This window comes from Pituophis catenifer, unplaced genomic scaffold (assembly GCF_029215685.1).
Source record: "Pituophis catenifer annectens isolate HBS135680 unplaced genomic scaffold, rPitCat1.0.hap2 SCAF_2, whole genome shotgun sequence".
Lineage (NCBI taxonomy): Eukaryota > Metazoa > Chordata > Lepidosauria > Squamata > Colubridae > Pituophis > Pituophis catenifer.
The window spans coordinates 150,413,761-150,425,207 of NW_027256882.1; the positions used below are offsets into that span (position 1 = coordinate 150,413,761).

General features: G+C 42.8%; 2 long non-coding RNA genes across 2 annotated transcripts in view; one reads left to right on the plus strand and one right to left on the minus strand.

Annotated features, from left to right (window-relative positions):
* The window catches only part of LOC139312744 (uncharacterized), a 55,035-nt gene extending 51,474 nt beyond the window's left edge, over positions 1-3,561 (minus strand). The window contains exon 1 of the long non-coding RNA XR_011600028.1: positions 3,067-3,561. This is a non-coding gene — a long non-coding RNA (uncharacterized lncRNA). The remainder of the gene's footprint in view (positions 1-3,066) is intronic.
* A 459-nt stretch (positions 3,562-4,020) lies between these two features.
* On the plus strand, positions 4,021-8,506 carry LOC139312743 (uncharacterized). Its single transcript, XR_011600027.1, has 3 exons — positions 4,021-4,446; positions 5,083-5,365; positions 7,021-8,506. It is a non-coding gene; the product is annotated as an uncharacterized lncRNA (long non-coding RNA).
* The last annotated feature ends 2,941 nt before the right edge of the window (positions 8,507-11,447 follow it).

The window sequence follows — 11,447 nt, forward strand, 5'->3', positions numbered from 1 at the left end:
CTTTCCAGAAAAGGCTGATCTGACAAAGTTATTAAGAGTATTCCTAAGAAAATAGAACAAAGCCCAAATGGACACCAGAAATTCTTAATGCATTCACTAGCAAATGGATCAAGTCTCACAGAATACACTTGGATTTTCAGTTTGCTGGAATGTACAGTCACAGTTGCAGGTAAGCTAGTAACACTGCCTAAAATCCATTTGAATTTTTGTGCATGAAAATTTTTACAATAGAAATACCAATAGTTCCGTTCCTTTGTAGAAATCATTTTGAAAAATACTAGCAATGCAAAATACCAAAACTGAAGCCTTTTGAAAAATAACAAACGGTATTAAAATTGTTCATATTTATTTGGCCTTTACACTTTTGATATGTTTCTATTCCCCAAATGTTAAATTCCAAACTATAGATTAAAATTTAGCACCATGGTACTAACTGAACGATCACTTCAAAATGTAAAATGTTTAGAGAGTTCAATGGCATTTTTCCCCAAACGCATATATTTAGAACTACATGAATGATTTGTTCATTCAGAAGATATAGACATATATAATGAAAGCACAGTTGCCTCTTCATCTCAGTCTTAAATGAGATCTTGGTTGACATCTTTGGACCATAAAAGGTAAAATATTCCCCACCTCCCAGCTGGCTTTCAAAGTTTTTGTGCACTAATTACTGTATATATTTTTAATTATATTTGTATTCCCAGTTAATACTAAATGCCTCTTTAAACCTGTGTTGAACTAGGCCCTCTTTTAATAATAGTTTTAATTGATGTTTACCAATATGTATGATCATGGTAAATAAATGCTTATGTTTTAGTGGATGGAGAGAGAGTTTGTTTTATTAATGAAATGGGGTGTAGGCTGCAAATGGAATATGCCTGTATCAATAGGCAAATAGATTGTGATTGTTATATAGTCTGAACGAAGTGTACAAAGCTGTGCTTTTCATTCTCTGTAAAGAAATTTTAAAATTGAAAATTGTCAGACCGTTTTAAAATCCATCACCAGAAAGATTTACACACTGGCGAACATACCATAATGTGGTTTAATTCTTATGGGGATATAGGACATTTATACCATAAGGCTCACATTATTTATGGAAAGAATCATTAATGTGTTTATTTATAACTCCCCCCCCCCCAGGTATTAACATTTGGATAAACTTTTAAAAGCCAGAGTCTTACACACAATTACTTAGAAATAATTTCCACTAAAGTCACTAGATTTATTACTGAATATGTGTACGCTGAAATTATACAGCCATTATTTTTCCTTCTTTACTAAGAATTTTGCTTATAAAGCTTTTTTTATTTAAAGGCTTTCTGCAGTGTGACATGTATGTAAAATCAAATACCTTCTATTATTCTGAATATAATATATTTAGTTCCCCCCCCAGAACTGTGTCATTTCTATAAAACCAAACAATCACAGCTGTTAGGAATACTGACCCTTTATTTTCAAAAGCTGCCTCCTTGCTTGATAAATAGCTTTTAAAAAAGCATTCCTACAAACAATATGACAATCACTAATACTCATACTATTTCCAGTTATGATTATCATTTTTTTCTTTAGAAAGAAACTGCATTTTCTTTCTAAAGTAAAGAACATAAAGGAGAAAAAAGGGAAAATAAATACTGGCACTCTTTGACTTAAGGCCCCCGAAACCAGACATGGTTACAATGACTTGCAAATTTGGGAGACATAAAAACACATTTCATGTGAACATGGGAAAAGGAAAGGCTGGAAAACTTCAATTCAAGCGCATTCAAATCAGTAATTCGCCAATATTATTCGGTTGCATTTGATGTATTGCCAACAGATCTATCTAAATTTTAAAATCAATATTGGAATCCGTACTTATTCATGTTTATTTTTTGTTTTTTTAAAAAAAATGTCAGTAACATTCTGTACCTTTGAAATGGTTATGAAGGCCTATCGCAATTTAACAACCCGGAGAAAAATTAATTTCTGCTAGGAACCCGGGACTGTTCGCCAGGAAAAGTTAAGCACGTGCTTCCTCTATTAGGGACGCGACCTTCCAGGGCTCCATTTGGGCTGGATCGAGGGATCGATACCGCCTTGGTGCTTCATTTCGTAGGGGAAAATCTCAATCGCAGTGGGTGTGTTCGCGGGTGAGGAAGGGCGACGTGTGGAAGGAGAACAGCCTTCCTTAAAGCTTATATTCCGAGATAGGAGGAATTATTTCACCGACCCCAGACCCTTGTGACCCTTCCCCGCACCCTGACAATAGAAACTCATTTTCGGCTGCTGCATCGCCCGCGTCTGTCCTCTCCCCTCAGGGTAGCGCCCAGCCGCACCGCAAAGTTAAGAGCCGAGAACTGGGACTTTGTAGGCCAGTTGAAGGCAGAAACTTCTCATCTCGCCCGCAAAGACCCAGCCCCAAACTCCCAGCTGCTCGTCCGGAGAAAGCCTCGCCGGGGCTTCAATAGAAACCGTTGCTTCTTACAATGATCGGGGGAAGAGAGTTGTAAGGGGGAGGGGGAGACACACCCATACAATCGGGGAGCCACCTATCCGTTTCAGCAGCACCTTAAGAACGTCGTTCCATTTTTAGCCCCGTTTTGGGTTCGCCGGCGGGTTTTAAAAGCCCAAGTGCACCTTAAACTCCCAACTAGCTTCTTGCCCTTTAGGAAACACGCCTTGGGGGGGGGGAGAGAGAAAAGATAAGAATTATGCTGACCCGGGTAGTTCTCCCAACGGGGAAGGGAGGGGAGGATCTGCAGGAACGTGTGGAAAAGCAGCTTCGGGTCTGCCCGGGGAACCTCCGCACGCCACCCGTCCGCTTGCAAAACAGATCGCCCTGCCCATCACACGACAATCGAACGGCTCCCCGGGAAAAGATGTCCGCGTGGAGAGCTCGATCGAACCCGCCCGAGATTGATTCCCCCACCCCACAAAAAAAACCCCGGGGATTTAAAGGATCCCCGATTCACGCCAGCCCGTGAGCACGATGAAACTGACAAGAGCCGAACCCTGGCAAAGGAGCTCCGAGCACACACGCGTGCGTAGTCGGCCAGTCGGTCCTTTCCCTTCCCTGCTTACCTTCTGTCAAGGGGGGACAGCCAGCAACCCTGGCGCGTTCCTGTGGATTTAACTTGCTCGTCCTCCCTCGTCCTGGCCAGATCTTCTTGAGTTACACTGGAGGCACAAAAACGAGGAGGTACCGGGGGGGGTGGGGGGCAGGCTCCCGCCCCTCGGGAAAACTAGAGCGGCTTCGTGGAAAAGGCTCGCCGGCCACATTTTTTCAGTGCTTAGGAAAAAAAGGGAGAGGCGGCGGGGGGCGACCGGCCGGAGCCCCCCCCCCCCCGGAGAGTCAGCAACGAAGGGGCGGAATTCCAATCGCAGGAAAAGGCAGAGAGGCACACGCACCCTGGCCGAAAAGGAGCGCCTGGATCCGCGTGGAGCTGCGATTCCACCACCCGCAAAGCCACGGCGAGAGTCCCACGCCGCTGTCACCGAGCGCGTGTGTCTTAAGTTGGCAGCAAGTATCCCTCGAAAGTTTCCGCCGCGCAAAAAAAAAAAAAAAAAGAAGAAAGAAAAAAAAGGGGGGGGCCCTCACGTGTTAGGGCGATAGATCCAGAAGCGCTGGGCTGGGCTGGGCTGGGCTGGGCAAGAGGAGTAGCGGCGACGGCGACACCACGAGCACCAGCAGCAGCAGCCGCCGCCCAGGAAGAAGAAGCGCGCCCCTACCCGGTTCCCTCCGCTCTTCTCCTTCTCCGGGCTGTTTAAGGAAGCACCCTCGTCCCCACCCACTAAAGTTAGACCGCTCCGATGGTGCAATTTCGCTTGGCAGATTTACAGGGTGAGCGCCACCATCCAAAATAATGGACCGCCTCTTCCCCCCCCCCCCGCCGCCCCAAAATATATACATATCCCAGCTAGGAAAGGAAAGGCTCGAGCCGCTCGCAAACCTCCGCTTTGGAATTTCGGGCCGATCTTGACACGGCCGATGGGTTTCCCGATGGTCTCTCCCCACCCCGCGTCCCGCCGCCCATATTCCGCCCCTCTCCCTCCGCTACCAGCTGAGCATTCAGATCAGGGCTCTGTTTTCTTTCTTCCTTACCTTGCAGGAGCAAGCGAGGAGGAAGACGGACCCCTAGTGGTTATAACCGGTTTCCATAAAGAGCCAGACGATTCAATGTCTCACCGCCTCCCCCCCACTCCTCCTTCGGTCTTCTCCCCGCGGCAAAACCCAGCAACGCGGCGGGCGCCGTTTATGCTCAGTTGCTGTAAAGAGAAGCCTGCGTGGCGACGACCTGCGACGTGCAAGTTTACCGTCGGGTCTCCCCTCCGGGCGCGATCGTCTCTTGGGCGATTGTCCCGATGGTTCCCCGCCGTTCCTTCTGCGCCTTGCAAGGGAGCCTCGCGGTTGCCTTCTGCTGAGTCAGACCCGCGCTGCTTCGAACGTGGGGACCGTGACAGGTAGCGAATTTCCGGCAGCTTCGCGGCTTTTCCAAAGAGAGGCCCGAGCCAAGAATGACTTGGATCAGAAGGCAAACCCCAAAGACGCAGCGGTCGGGCTCCCAGGAGTTCGCCCGATCGTTTCCTTGTCAGCACACGCAAAATGCAGGGCATGAGCAATGGTTCTCTCCCCCCCCCACTCCCCCAAGCTAAATTAGCTAGACAACAGCTCCCATAATCCACCCTGTGAGGCCCAGACAAGTAATGCCGCCGGCTCTTTGGCCTTCAGCTTCTTTAGGGCACCTTTTGGGTGCCTTTGGATTAGATCTCCTAGTCGGCTGGGAGTTGTAGTACAACATAGCCATAGAGGTCAGTTTGGCAAATGCCCCTTTGCTTAGGAGGCCAATTTGTTAAATATGTTTACTCCCTACTAAAACTCGATAAAATGATATGGTGGTTCAGCTGTTGGAATAAAATGGGAAAGGCAGGGAAGCTCACTTTGCCCTTTCTCACAGGGTGATTGTTGGGGGAGGGGGAACATGGAATTGAGAGAGTGTTTTAAATACTGATATAAACGGTTGGAAGACTGTAAGTATGAATAGTAAGAGTAGTAACAATAATAGTAATAAGAACAGTGAATTGTGTTGCATTTTCCAGCAGCTGATTTTCACCTGGAAAATTGGCCGTTCTTCAGAAGTCACTGAATTCCCGCTCCCAATGGCCCTGCGCGTGACTGAGGATGGTTGCTGATACATTCTACAATATGGTACAGATAGTCCTTGATTTATGACCACAGTTGCGACGAGAATTTCTGTTGCTAAACAAGGCAGCTGTTAAGTGAGTTGTGCCTGAGTTTACAAAGGTTTTTTTTTTTTATCATACTTGTTAAGCGAATCACTCTGAACAGCTCAAGGTTGACTCAGCCATCCAACCTTCCAAGGTCAGTAAAATGAGGAGCCAGATTGTTGGGGGCAATATGCTGACTCTGTAAACCGCTTAGACAGGGCTGGAAAGCACTATGAAGTGATATATAAGTGCTATTAAGCTTCCCCCGCTGACTTTGCTTGTCGGAAGCCAGTCGGGAAGGTATCAAATGTTGTTCACATGACTTTAGGATGCTGTAACCATCATAAATCATGCCAGTTGTCAAGTGCCTGAATTTTGATCATGTAACCTTGGGGTGGATGCAATAGTCATAAATGCAAGAACTAATTGTCATTTTTTTCAGTGCTGTTGTAACTTCGAACAATTGCTAAACAAATGATTGTAATTTGAGGACTATCTGTATGTGAAGGCCAATGGGTCTGTCCTTTATGCTCATGTAACCAGAATTATTGCTTATATTACATTCAAGCTAACTCTATTGTAACCAGCACAAGACATCTAAAGTAAATTACCTGTAACTAGGTAAAGGCATCTAAATATCTATACATGTTCTCAAGAAACATTTGCTAGTTATGCAACTAGATTTCCTTCTACTTCACTGCATTGCTTTTTTCTCTTCATTTTTTAGCAAATAACATTTTGATCATTTTATTGTTAGCCTTTTCTCATTGCTGCTGATTGAGTATTTTAAGTGTTGAGTTTATTGTACATTGCCATACATTTTTCCACCATCCCCCTTAGATAGGGGGATATCTCCACATTGATATCTCCACATAAACTTTAAATTTTATCTAAACATAAAATCAGTTGCTGCTTGAACCAGTCAAGGAATGCCAATGCTCATGAATATGCATGCCCCGATTGCAGTGTGATTGCCTAACCTAACAAAAAGGAGTAGGGATGTTCCTTTCCATCTCAGAGGTTTCACCAGAGCAGTACCTGTACAAAATAGATATTTCAGAAGAGCAATCCTTTATGTAAGAATCCAGTATCAAATCTGATTCAATTCTTTGACTATAATTTCTCCTCCCATATAAGAATGTCTATGGAATGAGAGCTTTTAAGACGGTAGTCTAGAAACCAGGAGACTGTTCCACTTCAGGCATAAAAGCTGGCTGGGTGACTAGGCCAGTCACTCTCTCCTAGCCCATGACCTCAGGCTCTGGTGACAAGCCGGTCAGGCAATTCCTTTCGCAATCGATAGATCAACACCAGGTTGTTGAAGAAGGGGAAACCTTGAACTTGTGCCAAAATGCTAGGAAGGAAAAAAAATAAGAATGAACAAATTACTAAAATGTAATTTGTCTATTCTTATTTTTTTTCCTTCCTAGCATTTTACTAAGATGTAATTTGTCACCAATTGAAGGTAACGGGTCTGTTTAGCTGCCCTTGATTCCTGGGGATTAAGGAGTTGCATCTATATAGTTTTCTTGGTAACAATGCGAAAGTGGTGTGGCATTACATTTTTCCAGAATATCTTTTTACTTCCTAGTTAAAATTAAAGCCCTGAGATTTCTGGTGGTTTCCTCTCATAAATACTATCCAACCTCTACCAGTCTTTTCCACCACTTGCTATAGACATCAGTCAGCATCACTGCCATAATTACCTCTGTACTCAATTAAGTTTTACACTGAAATATTATTAACTATGTCTCATGCTTTTTGTGGGCATTTGATCTTATGTCTCTAATTGGTTTCTCTGTATCCAAGGTATGATTAGACAAAAGAGGGCAAAACTTCACCCACCTGAGACAGCAGACTGTGAAAACCTACAGACAAGACATCTGCCTTTAATTTAGTCTTGGTTATTTTTCTGTTTTGATCCAAGAGATTAACCTGTTAAGATTGGCTTTTTTATTGTGCATAAATGTCACTTAAATATAAGTTGGATTCTAACTGAGGATGGCTAATGGAGGTATCCTGAATGTATAGCATAAAGTGAATCTGTAAACTGAAGACTTATTGGTATCAGATGGCTTTTAGAACTATGGAGATTAGCGTTCCCCTCTTGGCATCCTGCAAATGCATTGGAACAGCTGTTTCTAACTTTCCAGCCAGAATGTTGATTGGGAATTGAGGAGCTACAATCTCAACGTATCTGAAGAAGTAAACCCATCTATGCACTCCAAAAATCAACAAGCATCAACAAGATGTCACTGTATGTCACTTGATCTTTCTATCTAAGTTTACCATACAGATCCTTCTCTTAATATGATCACATTTGAGTGATGCTGCTTGAACTTTAGTGGCCAACTTGCACAGGCCATTCCTTGCAGCTCTAGTACTGAAGGCCCCCAGCCTTCCAAGTACTCAATTTATTAAATACTGAACATGCAAACATTTTGAGCTCTTCTAATTTTCATCAAAATGTGCCTAAAAGCATCCACCTGCAAACATTTAGTATTTAATAGATTTGGGAGATACGATCACACATACTTGAATTACAGCCCTGACTGATGACTGGAGAACCAGATAAGCAGGCTTTCCTGACTCAGAGTGAGGATCTGTGCAAAGATCAGCACAGAAACTGTGCATGGGAAAATTAGGGTGGGGCACGTTTACACACCCAAATCCCCCAACCCTGTTGTGCCCGTTATACCTGCAGAGTGTTTGAGTCATACCAGTTAATCTCTTTCTGGCAATGTTCTTGCCCAGTCTTGATATTCGGAGATCCAGTTGCAATCCTTTATATATTTTTTTTAAAATGGAAAGCCAGGAGTAAAAATGAAATGCAACTGAATAGAAATTAGCCTGTCATTCTGAACATGAATAATCAACTTGCAAGAAAGCTTATCCCCTGCACTTGTTCCAAGGGCACGTCATGTACAAATTAAATCACAGGTGCTTCTGAGCAAGTTTTCCAGGCGGAAGGGGCAGATTCAGTTTCTGGCATCTGCAGCTAGAAAAATTGGATTGCTGGAGGGAAGTTTTCTGCTTGAGAGCTGGCTTGTTTTTATTGATCACTAGACAATCCAAGCTAAAAAGGTAGACAATCTGAGTTAAAGCAAACCCTCTGTCCTAGAACAGATGGGTTCTGTACACCAGCATCACACTTTTTCATCCAAAATAGAATGTCAGCCACATAATAATACTCTTGAGTGCTGATCACACATGTTCTTTCACAACATGTCCAAGCTGACCAGTGTGCGACCAATTTAACAAAATTGCATGCTTTTTTCTGCCTGGCAATCTTAACCATGAGGAGAAAATCTTGCCATTTAAGCTTTACAAGAAGATGAATCTTGCTATTTACTGTGGGAGTTTGATCTGTGATATCTCATTAACATGCATGTATACATGATCACTGAAGCTGCTGTTATTGTGCATATTATATGGGAGAGGCTGACAATGATTGAAGGGTTTTTTATTGAGGGTTTTTTCATACATATTTCAAAGCTATGTGAGAGACTTTCTTTTATGTATATTTAAATGCCTGGGGTCCTTGGAATCTGATAAGTGAAATTGTTTAGAAATAGGGTGTGGTACAGGAACAGGGCTTAAGCAGCAGCCATTTGAAGAAAGTAAAAACAGGGAGGAAATGTTACTTGCTCAATTAGCATGTGTTTGTTGTTTAAACAAATCCAGTTCTTAAAAGAAGCAGAGTTCCAAGCTCAGGATCTGAAGTAGAGAGCCAAAGTTATAAACATTTGAATGTAGAGAACATGTAAACAAGTACATCAGGTTTCCCAACCTTGGTAACTTTAAGATGTATGCATTTCAACTTCCAGAATTCCCTAGCCAGCATAGTACCTTGGAATTCTGGGAATTGAAGTCCACAGATTTTAAAGTTGCCAAGGTTCGGAAACCTGATGCATATGAAATGAACTGAAGGCCTTCAACCTCCAAAGGACTAGGACTTAGTACTCAGTCTGCTAATCCCTAAAGACTGAGATCCTTTAAAAGTGAGTCAACCATATTTTAATATTAATCAATATGGTAAAGACAGTAGCCATGAATGTTAACATAATGGATAGAAAGATAGAGGACATTTCTCTGGCTGGAGCCTTCTGTTGCATATTGTCCTTTCACCCCCACACAGGACCTGTACTAGAGATTTCCAAATGCCAGGTGGTGGCCCAGACTCAGGATTAAGCTAAGTATATGGATATGGAGATATGTGGAACTTCTCCAAGCATCTGGAAGCTAATACTTTGGGACTATGTGAATATTCCTCTCTGGCTTCTTGGCTTGTATGTCAGTGCATGTGTGCTAGAACGAGGGGAGTGTAGAGGAGGAGGTGATAGAATAGATAGAAAGGATTAATTGCAACATTCAATTCAGATGTAATCACATACCCAGCAGGTTGTGGCACATCCTTACTGTCACATTTCTAAAAATAAATGTAAAAGATTCTATTCAGACTAGTTTGGCAATCAGAAGGCTATGCAAGTATGGTTTGTTTAAGACTGAAGGACCTGGAACAATGCATTAACCTGCTACTGAAAATAACAATTTGAGGGAAATGCACCTAAATCCCAGGACATGATGTGACAACTTCACTACATTTCTTCCTTTGATCTGTATGTGTGAAGGAAAGTAACATTGAAGGCTTTATCCTCTGGGTTCACAAAATAAGTCAAGAGTAGATAAGGATATACATTTGTTCACTTGGGGACTTCTGGGATAACTTTTAGGGCTGTGCATATTTTCAAAATGATTGGGAAGAGATGATTTAAAATGTAATGATTTACAAGCACAGCACCGCTTTAAAACAGCCCTGTCTTCTGAGAGTCTGAAAAAAGACTTGAAGTCCATATATAACTACAATCTATATCCTTTCTCTATAAACTAATCCCTGCCATTTAATCAAATATATTTAGAAAACTTATTTTGCGCCTACTCGCACATGGCGATTCAAGGCAGCTTACAAAGATATAAAAACACCATATAAAAGAAATAAAAAATAATAAAAAGAAAAATAATAAAATAACCCTCCACCACCCTGGTGACAACACACATTCATACTAACCATTTAATGGGCTCCCTCCCGCTTGTTTTCCCAGGCCCGCTGACAGAACCACATCTTCAGGGCAAATATGTTTCACTCCTTCAAGATACTTTCAGAAAGCCAGAATTCACACAAAAGGGGTGGGTTGTTAAGCTCTGCTATGAGGTTGACCCTCTCTATCCAATCTAAAAAGACAGAGCTAAGATTTTAAGAAGCTTGTAACCAAATAGGCTTCGTTGTGACACCACCCTGTGGTGAGAATACCCCTTCCCCTGAAACTTTCATTGTAGCTTATTTTTAGTGACAGCAAAAGGTGACCTTTAACTTGATGATCAAGCTGCACAAACCTGTTCTGTTGCAACTGGACAATCGATTCTTTTCAGAGTTGATGTATTGTGTTGTTATTAGACATAATTTCAACTCCTTTTATACAAATCTTTTTTAAAAAAAAGTGTTTCAGCTAAGGCTAGTCTTGAGGCCCAATGTTCCGTGCATTATCACCAATGGGTACCCAAATAGTCAAGCTGCAAATGATGTGAGAAGCAGCATTTGGATTGATAAGAGGTATGCAGAGTCCAGTTTGTGCTAATTATTACAGCATCAAGTGTATTAAAGCAGTGGTCCCCAACCTTTTTATCGCCGCGGACCAATCAGCCTTTGATAATTTTACCGTGGCCCGCTGAGCGCGCGCAGGGGTGGAGGCTTTGGGCCACACGTGCGTACTTGCGCGGGGCTCTCTTCCCTGGAGCCTTTGCGCACGGCCCAGGAGCTTTTGCGCACGGTCCAGGAGCTTTTGCGCACGGCCCAGGAGCCTTTGCGCTGCAGCGTTCATGTCCCCCGGCCGCTGCGCGGCCCGGTGCCAGGTACTCCACGGCCCAGCACCGGTCCGCGGACCGGGGGTTGGGGACCACTGTATTAAAGGAATTAAGAGACCTCATGCAACACTAGGTTATATACCTAGTGTACACACATCTCTAGATTAATATTGCAGGTCGATTCTTGCAAACTGAGGTAAAATCAATGTTTTCCAAATGGAACATCGACAGAATCTGAACTAAAAAAAATTAAAGATTTAATCCAAAATACACATATTGGATACAAAACCTAAACTATTACTTTTCAGAGTTTTCAAATTCTTTAGAAGGAGAGATATCTTTTTTATTGGAGAAAGTTATTTTTGAAGTGCTGT